The 21,061-nt window shown below is 46.3% G+C and overlaps 1 protein-coding gene across 11 annotated transcripts in view; it reads right to left on the bottom strand.

Moving 5' to 3' along the window:
- Positions 1-21,061, bottom strand: part of LARGE1 (LARGE xylosyl- and glucuronyltransferase 1) — a 539,997-nt gene that overhangs the window by 446,243 nt on the left and 72,693 nt on the right. Inside the window, exon 2 of one of the 11 annotated variants that reach the window (XM_070506998.1) lies at positions 9,386-9,545. The exons of the other annotated variants lie outside the window; for them this stretch is intronic. The gene's annotated coding sequence lies outside the window, so the exon portion shown is untranslated. The remainder of the gene's footprint in view (positions 1-9,385; positions 9,546-21,061) is intronic. 11 annotated transcript variants of the gene reach the window in all.

The following is a 21,061-nucleotide window of genomic DNA, read 5'->3' as shown; positions in this document are numbered from 1 at the left end:
TGTCTTTGGGGGCACTCACTCACGCACAAATGATGACTGAGCACCTGTCATGCCCCAGGTGCTAGGAAAGGAAGAGGTCTAACCTTTCTTCCGTGTCTCTCAATATCCAAGCGCTCTACCTACAACATCTTCCTGGGTTCTGAGACGTTCACCTACGGTGGCCTCTGCCAGTTCCCCATCTCCACAGGTCCAGCCCCAGCCCTTGTGTCAGATGCTGGTCCCCCAGAGTCAGGGGGCGGCTCCTCCTGCCTCCTCAGGACTGAGCTTGCCACCGTCCCTCAGAGAGGCTCGCAGAGACCTTCCCATCCACCCCCTGCCAAGTCACTCTCCACCGCACTGCTGTCTTCAGTTCATTCAGGGCATGTATTAAGATCTGAAATCATCTTATTTACTTGTTTATAGTCTGTCACTCCAAAAGGAATGTCCATGGGGACAGGGACACTGTCAACTCATTCATGGCTGTCTCTCCAGAGCCTGATAAACTGCAGGTGTTCAATAAATAGTTTCTGAATGAATAAAGAAGAGGGAGGGAGGGGAGGGGAGGCAGGGGAGGAGGGAGCTCAGAGTGGCTGCACTAGATTATAACTGACTTGAGGGCCGGCAGATTGACAGGCCACCTACTGCCATGGCCCTGGGAGAAGAGCCTTGAACAAGGGAGGTTCTCATAAACATCTGCCGACAGCCTGTAGAAGCCTGCCTTTCCCCTGCATGCATTCACCTTGTTGCTTCTGCTTCTTGAGGGCAGCGGCTCTGTGTCCTACCCTTCTGTGCCCCATGGACCTGAATGGATGGTACAGACCAAATATTAGTGAACAAGGAAAGCAAAGAAGCCTTGCTCATGCTTTTGGGTGATTTTTAAACAGATGAGACACCCAAGAACCAGTGAGCCCACTGACCTGTCAAAGGGTCACAGAACTCACTGATTGAGATTCCAGGCCATCCCACCTTGCAGGGCTTTCTGTGCTGTGATTGCCATCTCCTTCAGGTGGCTCATGATTTATCAGTCCTTCAACCCCTCCCCAGAAGAGGATCCTCCCCACAACCAGACTCTGGCTAAGGCTGCGGGTGATACCTCATTCCTATTTCCCATTGCCATCGCAGGAACTGGGGCCATAAATATCTGGGCACATGGTTCGTGCTCAATAAACATGCACTGGTAGATTGATTAATCCCCATGCTCAAAAGCAACTTCAAAAACCACCAGTTTGAAGAGAACTCCACTCATTGATTTCACCAGCAGCCTGATCCCAGATGTCAAACACCTTCAAAGTTCAGAGGGGCCCCTGTGGTCTGTGTAATCCGAAGGTATTGACAACAACAGCCGATTTCTGTCAGTCCCATCACCCCATCTCATTTTATCTCCTCCCAGTGGTATGTGAGCTCAAAGCTCTCCATCGCTCTGAAATCCTACAATGCACATGGCAGGACTAAAAAATAAGTTATTCTGCATATATGAAGGCTCTGGAAGACTTTTTTGAAGTTTAGGACTTCTGGCCACAAACTCTGTATGATCCCTCTGCTGTCCTCTAACAAATCTGAAGTTTTCCTCCCCTTTCCAGTTAGACTGCCATCCAGGGCAAACCCAGCAAGCCTGTGGCTACTCATCCACACCACTAGATTACCTAGTCCCTAGTCCTTAATCTCCCTGATGCCAACCATCTTTGCATCCACACTTCCTTAGCACAGGTCCTGGCCCTGGACATCATCTAAGAGTTGACTCAACTGTCTTGACTTCAAATACCCTTCCTTTATTAACTACTTACTTAATTAACTTTATTAATTACTTAATCCCACTCAATCCACTTTATGTAACCCACACACACCCCAAACACCCTTCCTCATTTCCCACAGGGCGGGGAACGCTGATCTGAACGTGAATTTTGCCTTCCCTATAAATAAGCTATATGACCTGAAGGAAGTTGATTCCTTTCTCAGAAATCCTGTTTCTTCACCTACAAATTGGGCCATTTGTGGGGAGTGGTAGCTGTTCATCAAACCCTGGGCGCAGAGTTAGACAATTCCCAGCCTCCATGCAGTAACGTGTGACCATGTGACTAAGTTCTAACTAGTGGGATATGAACAGCAGTGAGTCCAGACTTTGGAAACCACATGTGGACAATGACAGAGTTTCCCTCAGCCTGAGTCACTGTGTGGAGCAAACACAACCCCCCCTCCTACAATCTCCCCAACATACTCATTCCGAGAGTGAAAAATAAACACCTTGAGTCATTACGCATTCCTGGGTCTATTCAGCCTGCTCTAACTAATGCACCATTCTTCCAATTTAATGGAATGGGAACAATAATTAAATAATGAAACTTTGCTAAACACCTAGAATAGGACCTGGCAGAGATCCTGGCGATATAACAGGTATCTGATTAACTTTTCTTCCTCCTATTATTTTCTCCTATAGCATTTTCCCCCAATTCTTTAAGATGGGAATAGAGGCGACCAGATATTAACTCCCCCACTGCCGTAAGCTATACATTATCCACGTTCATCATTAGTTATTATTAGTTATTAATAACTATCAATAGCCAGCATTTACGTATCAAACCTTATGTATTAAGTACCTTATGTGCATGATTTAATTTCATCCTTATGATAACCCTAGGAGGTAGGTACAATTAGTATTCCCATATTATAGGAATCTAAGGCTCAGGGTGCATTAAGTATTCTGCCGAAGGTCAAAAAGCTAATATAGAACCAGGGCTTGACTCCAAAGATAATGTTCTCATCCTGTCCAAAAAAGGATTATCTTTTCTGCCAAACCTGGTCCTCCTCCTGGTCCACCACCTCCCACCTAGTTGCCCAGGCCAGGAATGTGCAGGCTTCCCAGACTCCCCTCTCTCCTCCCATACTCAACACTCCTAATACCAAGCACTACTCTCCATCCCACTGCTACCGTCTGAATTCGGCTCCTTCTCATTCATACGGCATCCTGACAGGCCTTGCTACCTCCATACTTGCCCCTTCCAGTCATTCTCCATGCTGCTGCTCAAGAGATGCCTGCTAAAACCCTGTCCTGACAAGGTCACACCCAGGTTGACAACCTTCAGCGCTCCTCAAGAGCAGCATGTGATTCACCCTCTTCTGTGCTGCTGTCCATGGTAACTGACACTCTGTACAGATGTGATAAATTGTCGGTCTCACCACTCCAGAATGTATGCTCCTTGAGGACAGGAGTCTTTCTCAATCACAACTGTATCTATGCCAGGCTCTCATTTACTCTCGGGAATATAATGGTGAAGAAAACAGAAATCTCTGCCCTCCTGATTCTGCTGCAGTCTGGGAATCTCTGATAGCTTCAGGTTGGCTGGGAGATGACGCTGGCAAGGGCAGACTAGAGTTAAAAGAGAACCCTGGCTTCATACACAAATGCTGCCACTTACTATGAAGGCATGTCAAAGTTGGCTTTCTTTCTGAGTCTTGGTCTCTTCATCATAAAGTAGGAAAAAAGCCCACGGCAGCTACTGAGGGCTATGGTAGAGCTAAATGAGATGATATATCCAGAAAAGGCTTGGAATACTGTCTAGCACATAGCAGGCAAATACCAGTTTACCTCCCCATCCCCAAATTGTAAGCTCCTAGAGAGTGGGGGCCATACCTTACACTTCTCTTTCTTTCCCCACCATGCCTTGGGGATATAAAGCGCGTCTGATAAGTGTGTGTTTGACTGATTAGGTGGTGGAGATCTCCAGGAAAGTGAGCCAAAGATAGGGATGTTGAAGAGCAAGCTGAAAAGGGGAACAGACAGGGATGACAGGCAAGACTACTCCAAAATGATGCCATGTACCCTCTCTGAGCCCAGCAGATGACCTTCTGCTGCAGAAGTCCATATTTCTCCTAGCAGAGGTGTGTGTGTGTGTGCACGTATATGCTTACATCAAAGTAGTTCAATTTTCAATACATTACTGGAAATCCTCATCAATCATGAGTATGATGAACAGGAAAAAAATAAAAACAAGGGCGTTAGACTGAAGTCTGCCCAAATGATCAAGCACTTACAAACTGCACGTGAAGGAAACAGAAACTATCAACAGCAGCGCCCTAATTACCTAGGTTCCATTCAAGTGACTTTTTTAGGTAACAAAAGGCTTGCTGTTTTTATTGCTAAAACGCTTAGTTTTAACTAAGTGAAAAGACATTCCCTTGGTCTTATAATCAATATAATAAATATATTCTAAATTTTTCTTAATGATCCCAGTTAATTATGTATCCCCAACCTTGGCACGGTGCCTGGCAATGGCACTGTGTAGCACTAAATTTTACTAAGCTGCCACAGCATTCTGTGTGCCCTTGGGAGCTACAGGGGTGTCCGGGCAATCAGCCCTATGCAATGGATCTGTTTGACCTTATGGTTAGTAGATAGCTTTCTTACACTTCTCCTAGAGGTCAGACTCTCACTTCTCATTCACGTTTCCAGCCAGCTTCTCAAACTCCTCTTTCAAGTGCATTGTTTTGTTACATCCTCTATCTTAGGAATTCAAACATGAAGCCAGTCTGAACAATGCGGAAGTCCTTGAGGCTGTCAGGAATCCTCTGATTCATCTTCTCCCAGTCACAGGAAGACCTGATCTTCCCCCGCTCCCGGAAGAGAACAGCGACCTTGGGGTCACCTTTGGCCAATGAACTGTGAGCAAAAGCCTTAAGAGCCAGAACACGATTCTGCAGGTTCCCACTTGCTCCGGCTACTGTGATCTATGACATTCCAGGCAGTGGAACCTGCCTGGGTTCCAGAGTATGAGTAACATGGAGCAGGACACCCCCCTCCACAGACACACATACCAACTGCACATGAATGTGTCACATGAGTAAGAAATAAATCTTTCTTATTTAAACCACAGAGATTTGGGGGTTGTTCACATAAAGAGCATAATCTAATCCATCCTGATGAATATACACAGTATATAACAAAAGAATAACAAGTTGATGAGTCATCTTTCAAGAGGCCTTCCAATGAGAAAAATGTGTGAGCTTACACTGAGACCATGACACACACCTTGGCTGCCCACAGGCTATGAGCTGTGTGTGTAAATATGCCCAGGGTACCAGAATGCACCTGTCATTGCAGCTTCCTTGCAATAGAGTCTACCAGGAGCTGTAAGCAGAGACCATGTCTTTGCCTCCTGTCTTCCCAGAACCTAATATAGTGCCTGGTACACAGTAGAGGTCAACACACACTCATCTAAGTTAACCATCTTGCTAGATATCAGAAAGGAAAAAATAGTTACAACAGCTTGCCCAAGTTTACATGGAACTTGTAACTGGAAAAGGGATTAGGCACAGCCATCCTTCTAAAACCCAGCTCCACCCACCCCACCAGTTAGGTCCGATGACACGGTGTGTTCCCTGTCCTTGCCCTTCACATCTGAGGACACAGCCAATGACTCATGCCCGCAGTGGGACTGTGGACAGACGCATCTGAACACAGCCAATAGCTCCTTCTGCTTATTGCGCCTCCCCTTTGACTGTGAGGAATTTTCTGGCCAGGCTGGTTGGTGAATAGAGCTCTTTCTGCTGCCCTCTGGGGTCAAGATATCCTTGTTCAAACTGAGTCATCTGTACTTCACGCTGCCCATCATGTTAAAGGGTTGATCTTGGTACAAGACTTTATGGTTACCCTAGAGGACCCCACAGCCCAGGGATGACGCATTCCTCATGTGCCCCGTGACGTACAGCACAGCTAACAGAAACTGCAGCCATTTACTGAGTGTTCACCAACTTCATGCCGTTATGCTGCGCACTGGATCAGGTAGTTCATTTATTTATTATCCAACCTAATCCTCAGGATGATCCGACAAGGTAGACATCATTACCCTCATTTTACAGATGAGAAAATGACAGAACCAAAGGGTTCATGTCACGTGCCCAAGTTAAACACACCGGCCCCTGGATTTTGTTAACATTTGATTGCCTGATATTTCTTAATTACATGTATTTCTCTGAAGCCATGATTACCTGTTCCTCTACTTACCCCTTTCACCTATAAACATTTATTGAGGGCCCGAGGCATTGCTATCCCCATTTTACACATGAGGTTTACATTAAACTAGTAAATCACGGTCCCAGAACTTAGAAGTTTGACCAACAATGAAGTCTAAACACTTTCAACTAATAAAAGCACCTACCTTGGAGGGTTGTATTGAGAATGAAATGACTTAATAATAGGAAAAGGGCTAAGAGCAGTGCCTGGCACATAGTATGACCTCAACAAATGTTAGCTGTTTGTCAAATGAGAATGATGACAGCTATTGTCCCAACATATTTTAGCAGTTTTGTGGGCAAGGGGGAAGGAAGGCGGGCAGCAAGGATTAAGTCAAACATTATATCCACTATCGCTCAGCCCAGAGACAACACTGGGGGCCTTTGATTTCTTATATGGGAGACAAGGAAAATGGATTAGGTCTCCAGGAAGCAGTCTCAAAAGGCTACAACTTGTGATTCTAGTAGTTGATCAATAAATGAGTGACAATGACTAAGCATCCCAGATAATTCTCCAAGTCCACTCTGCAGAGGACACTGGCCTTCACTCTGGGAAATACGGAGGGACCCCAAATGACTGTGCCTCCTGAAGGAAAAACTTCAGAAAGGAACATTCCAGAGGTCAGTTTGTTCATCTCAGAAGAAAGATATTTATCAAATCTCCAGATACGGGATGGTGACAGAGACAGGGGCACAAAGCCCACCTGGTTTTTCCCATCATCCATCCAGCCCAACTCCAACAGAGACTGGAAGCTGCTAAACTCCCCAGCTGCAAGTAGTGAGAACCACACAGCAGGTGTGGACGTGGGAGAGGAGGATGATGGGGAGGAAGCAGCTGGGAAGGCGAGACAGAAACTGCCGCTCCTGAGTTAGAAAGCAGAACGGGGTGGCTTAGCAGATCATCAGAACAGAGCAGGGGAGGGACGGTGGTGAGGACCCACCAGCCCCACATCCACAAACCTGGATGCCAAGGACAGACAGACTTGCCATACAGGATACATTTCAAAGACAAACACAATCATTTATCTTCTTTTGTACCGCGTCTTTTTTTTTTTTAATTGTGGTCAAATTCCCTGTCTGTTGTAACCCAAACTTGGTGGCTTAAAACAACATAATCTTACTCTCTCAAAGCTTTGGAGGCAAGAAGTCCAAGATTAAGGTGTCACAGGCCTGTGCTCGCTCTGGGAACTTTAAGGAAGAATCTGTTCCTCAACTCTTTCAGCTTCCGGTGGCTGCCACCATTCCTTGACTTGTGGCTTCATGACTCCAATCTCTGCCTCCAAGGTCACATCATCTTCTCCTCTTCTGTGTATCGAGAATCTCTCTCTGCTTCCCTCTTACAAGGATACACCAGATTGCATTTAGGGTTCACCCCGATCCAGGATTATCTCCTTATTTCAGTCTTATCTTAACCACATCTGCAAAGAGCCTTTTCCTATTTTCAAGTCAAGTAACACTTCCAGATTTCAGGGATTAAGACCTGATATTTTTGGAGGACATTTTTCAGCCTACTACACTTCTCTTGTTACCTAATTTTAAGAAAATCAAGTAATATTCAACCTTTCAAAACAGTTAAGAGTCACAGACCTAGACTATCCAAGCTAGAAACTGGCTTGGAAATCAGCTAACTCCAGCCTCTTCCTGAAAAGAGGAGACCAGGGTAAGATCAATTTGTCTGGAATTCCCCAGAAGATCCCGCCTAGCAAAGGAAAGCCACTCCAATCCATGGCTTCTCCCAGGGCGTTGAAACGAGTTCACTGAAAAGAGTATCCTGTTACTCTCCGCCCGCCACCCCCACCTCAAAAAAAACTACTACGTATAAATTTTTGGCATATCTACTCCATAAAATGAGCCACATCTCTACAAAGGGATGTAATTTAGAAAGCAAGCAACTTCTCAGCTAGTCCATCAGATGGGAAATGAAAAGTGCACAAGAGCTGGCCTGGGTTCACTCCGGACGGTGTGAACTCAGACCTGTCACATAGTGGCCTACCCAGGAGGCACAGGAGGTGTGTGAGGAGAAGGGGTCTGACCAAGCTGCTCTTGAAGAAGATATAACTGGCATCATGGCACACAGCTGACTGGAGCAGAGAGGAATGAGTCGTGCAGACTGGGAAGGAAGTCCTTCAGTTGTCCACCTCCATGGTCCTCAGACTTTAGGGAGCATCGAAATCCTCTGGACAGCTATTGTTACAACAGATTCTGGGCTCTACCTCCAGAGTTTCAAATTCTGTAGATTTGGGGTGGGGCCCAAGAACATGCATTTCTAATAAGGTCCCAGGTGCGTGAAGCTGCTAGTCTGAGGACAACACGTAAAGAGCCACTGTTCTCTGGAGGACCTGGGGGCAGAGGGGTGGGAAGTAGGGAGAGAAGCAGTAGAAATGGAACAAAAGGATGGATATCAGATAGTCCCAGAAGAATTCCTAAGATTTTGGTATGGGAAGAAATGAGGTGGCAGAAAGGGACAAAGGTGGTATTCATTGAAAGAGGGAGCATAAAAAAGGGAACCGTTAGGAGGAGGGAAGATGAAGAATTCTGTATTTGATATACTAAGTTTGAAGGTGCCAGCAGGACAGGTGGGAAAACAGATCCACACACAAAATGGACGAGTCCGTAACTGAGAAGCGAGAGAACCTGGAGGTGACCTGGCTTTGAAGGGCAGGAGATGTGCAGGCGATCGGATGGGAGGGCTCAAAGAGCCAGCCGGATCCCGAGAGAGTCGTCTTCCGGGAGCGCCGAGAGGGAGGCTTCTGCAGAAGGAGGTGTCGATGAGTTGAAACCTGCTGCCCAGTTCAGGAAGGATGAGCATTAAGAGAGGTGTTTCGATGTGACAACCAGGTCACCGACGGCCCACACAGCAGCTTGAAGATGGAAGGGAGATTCTGACGGCCAAGCTGAGAATGTGAAAGCCTTGGGCATAGGCTGTTCTTTGAAGCTTGGTGATGACAGAGGATGCAGAAGGAAGCCTGGCTGAGAAAGAAAGGGTTTTGTATCTTCTCAATGAGGGACCATTCTCTATAGAGGTAAAAGAGCCGTCTAAAGAGACAGATGAAAGAGGTAAGCAAGAGAAGTGACATGGGATGGCCTGAGGCACCAAGAATCAGTTAAAACAAATCAATGCCAACTCTAGGGTGCCTTCAATGCCAGCACCTCGTATCCCAGGGGTTTCTCCAAAAGGAGCACATTTGCTTCTAAATTCCCAGTTCCTAAAGTAGTGCCTGACTCCAATGGCATCCTTAGTAAAGGATCACTGAATGAATGACTAAGAAAATGTAATAATGCTGGAATGAAAGAATTCCTATATATATACACGTGTGTGTGCATGTATGTGTGTATGTATATTGGCTATTAAAATTACATAAAAGCAATACAGAAAGACAGAAGGGAAAGGATCACAGACCAGAGCGAGTTCAAAATATCCCCTTTCTTCAGACTTCTGTTGCTTAAGCTGAGTCCTGGCATTTCCACTTGAACGGAGATGGAAGCTCCTTCAGTTGTCCACCTCCGTGCTTCTCAAACTTCGCGGAGCATCAGAATCAGGTGGTAAGTTACATCTGTCACTGCGGATGTGGAATGCCTTTTTAAACTCAATCCAAATATAGAAAACACATCTGCCACTTTACTCACCTTATGCCAACCCCTTTCTTCTCCCCAAGAAAAGAGGAACTGCTAACCAGATTGATAAGGCTCAAAATATTCATTTGGCCAAACTTAAAAAGTATATGAGAATTCACCGGGGAAAATCAAAAGGAAAAGAAAGAATTCCCTTCACGTAAAATAGGTGTGTAACCCTCCCCCATCCTCTACTCAGCCACTAGAGCCTCCTTAGTAATCACACTCCTCACTCAGGGCTCTTGTACTTGCTGTTCCCTTTCTCTAGAATGCTTTTCTCTGCTCACCCAGATGGCCTGCTTCCCCACTTCTTTCAGTGCTGTGATCACTTGCTACCTTCTCCAAGAGGCTGTTACTAATCTCTTTTAAAACACCACCCCACCCCTCACACATGGCCCAGTCACCCTCTGACCCCCCGAACTGTTAGCCTGCCTTATCTTTCCTTCTCAGTGCTTCCTGCGCTTGACATGGCTCCATACTTCTTTGTTTGTCACTAGACTATAAGATCCACCGGAGGAGGAGCTTCGCTTCACTCATTCCTGTATCCCCAGTGCCTAGTGTAGGTCCCGCCACATAGCAGGTGCTCAATTAATATTTATTAAATGAATGAATCTACCACCTTGCCTCTCTGGAATTCCCCCCAGCCTTAAGAGTCCCTGTAAGGGTTCCTGGAGGAATCTACTAGAACAGTGGAAGTTTGTGGGAGTACTCAGAAACACCTCCTCCTGCACCTGCACTGCACTCAGATGAAAACTGATGACTGGCAGAAAAATCCAGCCACCATCTGGCTGCTCAAGGACCCCTCCCGGGTGCTGACAGCATTGTCATTCAAGATAATGAAGATTAAAACCAACAGTGATCCAGGGGGACAGGTTCCCAGGAGGCAGCCTGGCTGGACTTAACTCCTCCTGAGCCAAGGAGCTTCCAGACTTCCTGAGAGGAAACCACCTTCCCGAGGGCAAAGGCATGAGGCAGGCAAGGCCCCTGCTAGAGGGCTTCCAGAAGACTGGCCCAGGAAGGGAGGAAATGGAGAAACTCTGAGCAAAGGTACTTTGGGAAGATAACGGCCTTGGGCAGGGGAGGAACGCTGCCACCATGACAGATGTAACATACCATTTGCCCATCAGTCAACAAGGTCCTTCGGGCTGGGAGCCAATGACGCTTTTGGCTCATTTATTAAAGCAAAGGGTGTCTGCTCCAACTCTCAAGGCCTGAGACCCACAGCCACTCTGTCCTCATCTCTGAAGTTTACAGAAAGAGACTGTCCGGCTTAATCAATTTCCGTGAGCAAGTGCTGACCACCCTTGATTAGAACCTAAAACTCAGGAGAGCTCTAGGGAGAAGAGGAACCCAACACCATGCAGATGCTGAGGCAGAGGGAGCTGGCTGCCCTGCTGGGCGGCTCTTCCTTCTCTCCCCTTTACGGGGAAGACACTGTCAGGGACATGTTTCCTCTGTGAGAGGCAGCAACGGTTCACGCTGGGGCCAGATGGCCTGGTTTTGAATTCTACCTCTGCCACTTATCAGCCGTCTGATCTTGGACAACTTATGTAACATCTCCATGCCTCAGTTTCCTCACAGGTAAAATGAAGATGGCAACAAGTAACTCACTCCCAGGGTTGTTAGAAGAGTTAAATGAATTCATTGATGTCAAACATAAAGAACAAGTGCTGGTGAGCACAATCATTCTAGAGGCCAGAGAGGATGACACGATGATGATGATGATGATGATGGTGATGATGATGATGGTGGTGGTGCTGGTGGTGATGCTGGTGCTGGTGGTGATGCTGGTGCTGGTGGTGCTGATGAACACAGTAGTGGCAATTGTAATGGTGGTGGTGGTGACAACAATATTGCCCATGTGTTGGCAGAGATTCTGGGGACACACAGAGCAAAGGAATGACAAAAAACTTCATTAAGAGAAGAGTTTTGTGAAAATGTATTCAATCTTCAAATGCATATGAGCACCGGTCCTGTGCTTCTCCTTTCCTTTCCTCCAGTAACACAACTGAAGACAGGGAGACAGGTCTGGAGAGCTGAAAAGATGCCGAGTGAGGTGGGGAGAGAGTGGCATTGAGGGTGGCCGGGAAGCTCAGTAGCAGCTGACTCGTTGCTGCCCCAGGACCTAATGCCTGCCTGAGGCCGCCAGTGGCCCCTGGCGTCCACAGGAGCATGCTCAGGGCTGACAACAGCCCCCTGGAATGAGCTGTTGGAAAAGTATTTTTAAGTTTAAAACAAGATCATTGAACGAGAACTCACACGTATGTCTCTCTCTTCTCTTAGTGGCTTCATGCCCAGCCCCCAGCCTTCACATTCAAGTCCCAGATCCCTTTCACTCTTGGGCACAAGCACACCACCAGGGAAAAGTGGAATCTACAGGGCAGAGGACTCACAAAACACATGCACACGTACCACACACGTGCGCACACATGCACACATGTGCACACTGCCTTGGGCCCCAAACAGGATAACATTCAAGCCACTTGGCTTGCACACAAAGCCCCTCCCAACCTGGCCCAGGCGTAAGCCCCGGAAGGCCACCTCACCTCCCCAGATCCCAGGCTTCCAGGAACCGGTGGGCAGAGATTTCAAACAACACCCCCTTTTTCACGCACCTCAAAAGTTTCTTACCCTCCTGTTCCTGCAGCTCCCACTGCCCGGAAGGCCCTTACTCCTTTTTGCATCTGGCTAACTCCAATTCAGTTTTCTGGATTCTGGAATCAAATACCGCCCCTGGAAGCCTCGAGTCTGTGGCCCTTTTCCTGGGGTCCCATAATGCTGTGCTTTCCCTACCAGAGCACCATGAGTCCCAGCACCTACCATAATGACCACACTCCCTGAGGGCCCACACCCCACCTCCCAGAGCTCTGACTCCAGAGGCACTGGGGGCCTACTGCCATCTTCCACCCTCATGCACGGATCAGACATAAGTCTAGACAGCAAAGCCCAAGCCAAATATACACCAAGACCTAAGAGACAAAATAGGTCAGGAAAAGAATTGAGAGGGACGGGGCGTCCAGAGGTCAAAGACACAACCAGAGGGACCGTGGCAAACTCAAGGCTTAACAGAAGTGAGGTTGGTGACCAAGTGAGGCAGGAACCAGAGCCAGAGCTCCAAGCTTCCTGGAAGGGCATTTAAGCTCAGGCAACTGCAGACAGCTGGGGACAGGTTGGACCCCCCCAAAGGGCATAAACCAGGTGAGCTGCAACCCTAGACTTGCTCCTGGGTGTTTCCAGCTGCCACCAGGCTTAGCACCCACTAACCTGTGGCCTGAGACCAGTAAGGCTAAGCATCCAGGAGGACATCTTCACTGGATCCAGTATAGCTCAGCAAGAGTACCCCGCCCAGAGCATCCTCACTGGATCCAGTACAGCTCAGCAAGAATACCCAGCCTAGAGCATCCTCACTGGATCCAGTATAGCTCAGCAAGAGTACCCAGCCTAGAGCATCCTCACTGGACCCAGTATAGCTCAGCAAGAGTACCCAGCCTAGAGCATCCTCACTGGGTTCAAATCCAGAATCCAGCTCATGCTGTGTGATCTTGGGGGAGTTTACTGAAACTCCAGACTGGGGCCCACCTGGAACTGTGCCTGGCATACAGTAAGCATTCAATAACTGCTAACAGTTGTTAGACCATTGTTAATGGACCAGGCCAGACAGGGCCTGGCAGGCACCATGAAGTGTCCGAGGCATGGCCTCTGCCCTCAGGTGGGTAAACACAGGCCGCACTGATTCAGTAAGTCTCAGAGCACACATGTACCTTCAAGTGGAAAACACATTCCGGAGAACTCCCCTATGTCCCAGTGTGGGGGTGGGATGAGGTCTTCTCCAGAACCCCAAAAGCCCCATTCCCGCCAAGGAGCTCGGAATCTATTAGACCGTAGAACAAGTTGACTTTTACATTGTTAATTATATTATCTCCTCACTTAGACTTTAAGCTCCTCCGTAACATCTAAACATATGAATAGCACTTTGCCAATTACAAAGTATAATCAAATCAGTAACCCCGTGTTATGAGCCGAATTGTTTTCCCCCCCGCCACCCTCCCCCTGCAAATTCATATGTTGGAACCCTAACTCCCAGGACCTGAGAATGCAACTGTATTTGGAGAGAGGGTCTTTAAAGAAGTCGTTAAGGTTCAATGACATCACTAGGGTGGTCCACTATGCCTGGTGTCCTTATAAGAAGAAGAGACGAGGACACAGACACACACAGAGGGACGACCAGGTGAAGACGCAAAGAGAAAACAGCCATCTACAAGCTGAGGAGAGAGGCCTCGGAAGAAACAACGCTGAAGATGTCCTGATCTACTTCCAGCCTCCAGAACGGTGAGAAAATGAATTTCTGGTTTTTAAGCTACCCAGTTTGTGGCCCTTTGTAACGGCAGTCCTAACGAAGTAACGCACCCCGTGAGATCAGCTTGACGCGTGATTATTGCCATTTTACCATGAGAACACTGGAAGTCGCGGACCTGCCGGAACCACTCAGCCCCTAAATGGTAAAGCTGGGATTCAAGAGAATGAAGCCTGGCTCCTTCCACGACTTCCTAAGGATTTGACACTTACTCAAAAGCATTTATTGAGTATCTACTGTGTACTACGATCTTTGTAAGGGGCTAAGGATCCTAAATGATGTGTCCCTTCTCTCATGGAGCTTATGACTAAAGGGGGAGATAAATGATAACCATCATCAAATAAATATAAAAATCCATATTTAGAAATAACTGGAGATTGCTGAAAATATGAGTAATTTTCCCCCTACTGGTCTATAGTTTTTACTATAAACATTTAAGCCAAACAATCAAAGTTTTCTTTCAAAAAAGCTAAACCATAAAGTGCATATTCAAAGAACAAGGGCTGGAGAAAAAAAGCGTTGCTCTTTCATTCCCCTCTTCTCTAAGTAAATGAAAGAATCAGGCAGGGGCAAGTCAGAAGCCATGCACAGAAGTTTCTATCATGTTAATATGCCTCAGCAACACAGCTACAGCTCTAGAAATGATACAGTTAACATTCTCTATGCAGGAGAATTTTTCCCTCTAAAGTTTGAGGCCGAAGCTATTTCAAAGAATAACCACGCTCAGGGAAATGGATTTTGTTTTTCTTCACCCAGATGAGAATTCACACAATAGCTAGCATTCTCCGCCAGGGAAAATTCTTGCAAAACTGGATGGAGCTGAATTTCACTTTATAGCTGGGGCTTATGCATAAATTACTATTACATGTTTAGAAAGGTTTTATGTTGGCATAATATTTCACTGCTAGAGAAGCATTTACGCAATATGTGGCATCTTTAAGTGTTTTTTCATTTACAGTTCTGCACTTTGGGGTCTGTAATGGTAGGCAAGTCCATGCAAACCCCCAATGATTGTCAACCCCCTGGAAGGCTCAGAGCTGTCCCAACAGGGATTAACTGCACTGCCACCTGCAACAGAGGATGCAAGGACTTCACATTTCTACAACCCTCCACGAGGGTGAGGTGCTGTCACAATCACATTAATTAATGCATCGGATGGCATTCAAGACAGAGCCAGAAATTCAATAGCATCCCCAGGCTCGTGCATCTGAGCTGCCTCACAGAGGCAGGTGAGCAATGACATTTGAGGAGCTGGGAATGAATACAAGCCCTGGTTTACTGATGCTAAGAACATGCTGGCACTAACGGCAGCCCTGACCACTTTGAGGGTCAGTACAACTAGGAGCTAAGTTAGAATCCAGGTTCTGCAGCCCACCTGGCACGGAGAAATCCCTCCAACTTAAGCTTTGCTCTATTATCTTTAAAATAGAGGAAATCGTAATACCCACAACACAGCATTACAGGGACATTGAAATGAAATCATGCATGTAAGCTCTCGGCCCAGACCTGACACCTACTAGACGCTCAAGAAATGCTATTTAGGTGAACGACATCACTGCTTATTGGAGAGAAAGATCTGGATAAGGCCAGCAGTGAGGAATCATTCCATTCCTTCTCCTCCCAACTGTGTTAGCCCTGGTCCGGCCTGACTTTGCAAAACCAGGAACAGGGTTCTGGACCCACAGGAGGGATCAGTCAAGTCCTTCAATTTGCATGCAAAACCGTGTGTGTGCACACACATGTGCCAACGAACACTTTTGGGGACTAGGGCACATTTTAATAGCCTCTCAAAGGGATCCACAGCCAGGAAAGGTTGACAATGACTAGTGTGGGGTCTAGCTCACTCCTCTTGTTTAGCTTGCTTCCTGCAGGCTGGACAGAGGTGTTGGTGTGATGGAAGGAAAGACAATAGAGGCAGATGGCTCAAAACTTCACATCTTGGCTCTGTGCCCTACTTGCTAGGTGACCTTGGCAGAACTCCCTAGCGCTCCATGCATGGTGTCTCCCCAGTAACTCAGGATCAAGGCCACCTCCTCGCAGAGTTGTTGGGAGGGTTAGTAAAATAACAAACGCCTGGCATGCAGTGGGGCCAACCAAGTGTTAGTCTCCCTATTACAGTCCATGCTGGAAAAACAGAAGGCTCCTCTTGGCCAACAAGACCAAGTACAAGCTTTGTCTTATCTTTCTGTCCACCTTCTGCTTCTTGCACATCATGAACCCCTACCACCTCTGCTAATCCTGCACCAGGCCAGGATCAATCTGACCCATCTACACCTATCTATAATTCAGTGTTCCCTCTATCACCACCAAGTTCCACTCCATGCCCAGCTCCACAGTGAGGTATCTCAGTTGTGCTCTTTAGATCAAGTGGCAGCCAAGGGCAGGGAAGAGTTCAAGCTTCAGAATCAAGCCACCTGGGTTCAAACCTCAGCTCTCCGACTTCTTAGCTGGTGACTTGAGACCAATAACTTAACCTCTCTGTGACTCAGGTTCTCAATGTGTAAAATGCGGATGATTATATCATCTACCTCACTGGGAAAAAATTAGTTAATTCATGTAGAGGGTGAGGACAGGCCTGGCACCTGATAAGCGCTGGCTATGATTAGAGTCTGATTGCAAAAAACAGACTGACTGAAACCAGCTCAGATAATAGCAGTTTACAGTCGACACTTTGAGGACAGAAAGGGAGAGGGGCCCTCCCATGAACCCCAGAACAGCAACTGCAGTCCAACCAAGCGATATAGAGCCGGCAGCTAGATTCCAGGCAGCACGAGGGACCTCAGATGGGAGAGTGTGGGCTCTGCCAGGAGCTGATTCAGCTGGTCCGTGTGTCTATAAGATCTGGCTCTGCCTTCTCCAACCTCATGTCCCTCCACTACATGTCAGCCACAGAGGCTTTTCTCTGTCCTTTGAACAAGCCAACTTTGCTTGCACCTCAGGACCTTTGCACTTGCTGTTCCCTTGGCCTAGAATTCTCTACTGTCCTGTCTTTGCATAGCAGCTTTATCACAGCCTTCAGCTGTCCCCAAATTGGCAGGCCCTCCCTAACCACCTAAGCTTTCCCTTCTACCACCAACTCTCTAGACCATCAAACTGGATTATTTCCTTCAAAGTATTCATCTTTTTTAAAAAAACAAACAAACAAACATTTTTCTGCATTTCCTTACCCTAGAATATAACATCCAAGAAGGCAGGGACTTGGTTCCTCATGTCCCCAGAAGAATGTCTCATCCATAGGAGGGACACCATAACTATTTACCACATGAATGACTTCCTCTCTCTGCTTCTTCTCCTGCTCCTAAGTGGCTGGTTCTCTCTATATTTCCAGTCTAGATTCTCAAAAGATGCACAAAACTCATCACCATTATCACATCAGGATACAGGTTCTTATACTAGGCCGCTACAAAGGATGCTGCCCAGACTCTGGCATGGCCAGTACGCCAGCTGCCCACTCTTAAACCAACGAGCACAGATTCCTAGGACAGCCCCATCAACAAGGGCGAGGCCATGTCCCTTAGCACGTGTTGGGGATGTGGCAGATCCCATGACAACATGCCAAAGGCACAGAGTCTTTGTAATACCCTGTATTCCATATATATAAGTCCTGTTTCCCCAACCACATTATGAATTTCTTCACAACAAACACTTTTACACCTGCCCGTAACACCTTCAAGAAAGGCTATCTCAAATGGAGGACCAGGACCAAATGGAGTGTGAAAGGCAAGACTACAGAATGAGAACAAAGAGGAAAAGATAGCAGTGTAAATGAAAAGCATCTGTAAGCTGTACAAAGGTTTATGAAACAAAAATTAAGTCAAAATGGATTAAAGACCTGAAGGTAAGACCTGAAACCATAAACCTCCTAGAAGAAAATACAGGCAGTACACTCTTTGACATTGGTCTTAGAAGAATCTTTTCAAATATCATGCCTAGTTGGTCAAGGGAAACAAAAGAAAAAATAAACAAGTGGCACTACATCAGACTAAAGAGCTTCTGCAAGGCAAAGGAAACCAGGAACAAAACGAAAAGACAACTCACCAACTGGGAGAAAATATTTGCAAATCGCATATCTGACGAGGGATTAATCTCTAAAATATATAAAGAACTCACACAACTCAACAACAAAAAAACAAACAACCTGATCAAAAATTGGGCAGAGGATATGAACTGACATTTTTCCAAAGAAGATATACAGATGGTCAATAGGCATATGAAAAGATGTTCAACATCACTAATCCTCAGGGAAACGTAAATCCAAACTACAATGAGATATCACCTTATACCTGTCAGAATGGCTATAATCACCAAGACAAAAAAAAACAAATATTGGAGAGGATGTAGAGAAAAGGGAACCCTCATACACTGCTGGTGGGAATGCAAACTGGTGCAGCCACCATGGAAAAGAGTATGCAGATTTCTCAAAAAATTAAAAATCAAAATACCATACAACCCAGCTATCCCACTACTGGGTATTTATCCAAAGAACTTGAAATCAACATTACAAAGAGACTTATGCACCCCTATGTTCATTGCAGCATTATCCACAATAGCCAAGACGTGGAGGCAACCCAAGTGCCCATCAACTGATGATTGGATAAAAAATATGTGGTATATATAGACAATGGAATACAACTCAGCCATAAAAAAGGATAAAATCATCCCACTCACAACCACATGGACGGACCCTGAGGGTATTATGTTAAGCGAGATAAGCCAGACAGAACAAGACAAACAACATATGATTTCACTCATATGTGGAAATAAACAAACACAGGGACAAAGAGAACAGATTAGTGGTTACCAGAGGGCAAGGGGGGTGGGGGTGGGCATAAGGGGTAAAGGGGCACATATATATGGTGACGGACAAATAATAATGTGCAACTGAAATTTCACAATGTTAGAAACTATTATGATCTCAATTTAAAAAAAAACCTGGAAAAGAAGAAAAAGTTTGTGGAAGCCAGTTATTTAGAGGACTATGAACATCTGAGTCCTGACGCATCTTCGGGGAAGCTGCAGAAAAGCCGACCCAGGTGAGAGCATCTGCATCAGACAGCCACAAGTGGGACTGAAGCTTCTCCCAGAGTGGTCCCTGAATGAGGATTTCAGGCATACTGAGGCTCTGCTCCCTCAGCCCTGGGCCAGAAGGTTATCTGCCACTTCTCCCAGCGTGCTGGGCAAACGTTATCACTTCCACGAAGCTTCAGGGCAAGAAGAGTCAGGAAGCTCAGCTTTAGGACAGGGACCAGCAGACTTTTTATGTAGAAGGTCAGATAGCAAACACTTTAGTCCTTGGGACTGTATAGTCTCTGTTGCAAATACTCAACTCTGCCATTGTAGTAGAAAGCAGCCACAGACAATGGTAAATGAATAGGTGTGGTTGCGTGCCAACAAAACTTTATTTACGGGCACTGAAATTTTAATTTCATGGAATTTCCACATGTCACGAGATAGTATTCATTTTTTTTGGACCACGGAAAAATGTAAAAGGCATTCTTAGCCCATGGGCTATACGAAAACGGGGGTGGGCCACCCCACCTCCCATCCCTGCTCTGGACCACTCCGCATTGCCGTCTCTCATCCTGTGGTCTGAACACCAAGGTCCTCCTGACATTCTACGTTGGAACTAAAGCTGCTGGAATCCCCTCTACTCAATCTTCAGTGACTCCGAGAACCAGTAGGATTCAAATCAAGTTTGTTAAAAACTCTCCTTCCGGTCTCTGATCAAACCCCTCTGGCGGGAGACCTCAAGTGCTTTCTGGAGCAGCCCATCCCGCTGGCGGACAGCTCCAGCTGCGGGCAGTTCTGACGGAGCGAGCTCACCTTCTCCCTGTGACTCTCCCCAGAGCTCCTGGGTCTCCCCAGTGGGGCCTCTGCAGGATCTATCCAGGCCATCTTCCCCATGACAGCTCTCCACATTCTTATTTGCATCACGGAAAGAAAAATGAAAGGGATGGACCACTTCCACGACAGAAAAATCTATCCCCAGAGAGGGAGCAACCATGGGATTTTTGCCGGAAAACTCCACTTTTACCTAAACATCAGCTTCAGAAACAGCCCAGTCCACAGACCTACCAGAAAGTCAAGAAATGACTTAGGACAGGAAAAAGATGTTTCCTTCATACCTGGCAGAGAACATCCTCATCATAATTTGTGGAATGAATGAATAAATGATTGAACAAATAAATTATTTGAGCATGCCTAAACAGAGAACATTCTCATCATTCTACCAAAAGTTGTTCAGATCACAAAAACAAAACAATAAGATTTAGTAGCTTAAAAAATTAAAAGATGAATGCTACAGGGACGAATTGATTCCCTAATGAAATTCTTAATTTCCCTAGAGCCAGACTCACTGCTTTAAAATATCTCATTTACATGAATAAAAAAATAAGAAAAGTGATTACTGACTACCTCCTCGGTGGGAGGGATCTTCACACACATCACCTCGCATAATCTTCACAAGACACCCACCACTCTAGGGAACCAGGATTCTTCCTTTTTTTCCCTAGACCCAGGGAGTGTGGGCTCTGGGTTTCAAACCCAGATCTGCCTAACCTTAAAGCTTTAGCATGCTCTTTCTGCTGCATATGCCATAAAACTCTGCTCATTCCAGTCACTTACGGATTCTGAAATCATTATGAAATGATCTACAGGCCAGATCATTAGAGAACACACCTCTAAAATGCCCCTGAATTGCAGAAGGTAACAGATGATACAAACCAAGAGAAAAATATATGTGGGAAACCCCCATCCATACTGATGACGTTTGGGATTCTATCCTACTTCTTATTTAATATAAAATTATTCAATTTAAAGATTTTATTTTTCCTTTTTCTCCCCAAAGCCCCCTGGTACATAGTCATATATTTTTAGTTGTGGGTCCTTCTAGTTGTGGCATATGGGATGCCACCTCAGCATGGCTTGATGAGCGGTGTCATGTCTGCGCCCAGGATTCGAACTGGTGAAACCCTGAGCCGCCGAAGCGGAGAGCACGAACTTAACCACTTGGCCACGGGGCCGGCCCCCAAAATTATTCAATTTAATGATATCATATGCAAAACAGCTAACACTGCACCCAATAGGCATACCCAAAATGGACAGCTGCTA

Source organism: Equus asinus, chromosome 4 (genome assembly GCF_041296235.1).
Source record: "Equus asinus isolate D_3611 breed Donkey chromosome 4, EquAss-T2T_v2, whole genome shotgun sequence".
NCBI lineage: Eukaryota > Metazoa > Chordata > Mammalia > Perissodactyla > Equidae > Equus > Equus asinus.
This window is presented reverse-complemented; position numbering and strand designations above follow the sequence as displayed.